Source organism: Ascaphus truei, chromosome 4, assembly GCF_040206685.1.
Source record: "Ascaphus truei isolate aAscTru1 chromosome 4, aAscTru1.hap1, whole genome shotgun sequence".
NCBI classification, from domain to species: domain Eukaryota; kingdom Metazoa; phylum Chordata; class Amphibia; order Anura; family Ascaphidae; genus Ascaphus; species Ascaphus truei.
The window spans coordinates 10,899,336-10,901,108 of NC_134486.1; positions in this window are offsets into that span (position 1 = coordinate 10,899,336).

A 1,773-nucleotide genomic window follows, 5' to 3' on the forward strand; every position below is an offset into this window, starting at 1 on the left:
GGAAGGCAAAACCCCTATTTCAATGACCATATTACACTTTCTGATAGGTAAATAAAGTTTAGCTGCTTCAGCAGTCTCTCTCCTCTTGGGATTGGGAAAAGAGTCCATCTGTGGTTTTGTAGGTTTCAGTGCAGTGTAAGTTTCCTGCCTGGGTGTGTATCCCTTTAATTCTGATCTTTGCTGCAGGTGAATCTTTGTTTTTGTTGCTCAGGTTTGTTTGCAAGACTGTATGCAGGCAAAAGCACACACAAAAAATTCCACAGGCAATCTCCGGCCCTTTAAACTTCAAAGGCCACCTCTCATCCCAAATTTCTGACACCATATGTAGGAGGACATGTGCAGAGGTACACAATGGAGACTGTTGTAAGGTGAAATTATAATAAGGCTTTATTGTGCCTGTCGCTTAAAACACAGCAAAAAATCAACATAAGCGAAATAGTGAGCCAAACAAAGAAAACCTATCTCTGCTTTGGAGACTATCTACACATGTAGCTCAGCCCTCTCTGACTGGGTTGGTTAGCTAGGCTCTTTACCAGCCCCAAATCATGGAGACATTTATCAATACACAGACATAGATAATAGTCTTATACGAAAAAGTCTTATCTGTTGGCTGGGCTGCTGTAGGGGAAGCTTCTCTGCTCTCTTGGAACCGCGTCCTTGTGTGCACAGGAAATGTCAGGCTCCAAGTTTAGAATCTTGTCCCCTTTGTCTTGTGGTCAGCTTGTCGCTCAAGACATCTGCCCTTCCTTGGTTCAGCCCAGTTGTGGACTAAGGAATCTCGGCTCTGTCTCCAAGTTCAGCTCAGGTGTGAGCAAAGGAGTCTCACTTCCTGTCTCAAAAGACAGGCTTTTCTAAGCAATCTAATCAGGCAGGTGGTGTTAGTTAATTGCCTACCAGCAGTTAACCACCACACTGCAGGATTAGAGGCACATTTGTGAACAGGGATAAGTCCCCTGTTACAGTCCCCTCCCCTCCTCTACTGTCCCCTCCCCACCTGTCCCCTCCCCTCCTATCCCTCCCCTTGTGTCCCATCCCCTCCTCTTCTGTCCCCTCCCCCTTTGCCCCTCCCCTTTTGTCCCCTCCCCTCCTGTCCCCTCCCCTCCTCTTCTGCCCCTTCCCCTTCTGTCCCCTCCTGTCCCCTCCCCTTTGGTCCCCTCCTCTTCTGTCCCCTCCTCTTTTGTCCCCTCCCCTCCTGTCCCTTCCCCTCCTCTTCTGTCCCCTCCTCTTCTGTCCCCTGTCCTCCTGTCCCCTCCGCTTTTGTCCCCTCCCCTCCTCTTCTGTCCCCTCCCCTTTTGTCCCCTCCCCTCCTGTCCCTTCCCCTCCTCTTCTGTCCCCTCCCGTCCCCTCCTCTTTTGTCCCCTCACCTCCCATTTTGTCCCCTTACATTTTGTCACCTCCCATTTTGTCCCCTCCCATTTTGTCCCCTCCCCTCCTGTCCCCTCCTGTCCCCTACCCTTTTGTCCCCTCCTCTTCTGTCCCCTACCCTTTTGTCCCCTCCCCTCCTGTCCCTTCCCCTCCCCTCCTGTCCCTTCCCCTCCTCTTCTGTCCCCTCCCCTCCTGTCCCCTCCCCTTTTGTCCCCTCCCCTCCTGTCCCCTCCCCTTTTGTCCCCTTTCCTCCTCTTCTGTCCCCACCCCTTTTGTCCCCTCCCCTTTGTCCCCTCCCTCTTATGTTCCGTCCCCTCTGTCCCCTCCCCTCCTGTCCCCTCCCCTTTTGTCCCCTCCCCTTTTGTCCCCTCCCCTCCTATCCCCTCCCCTTTTGTCCCCTCCCCTCCT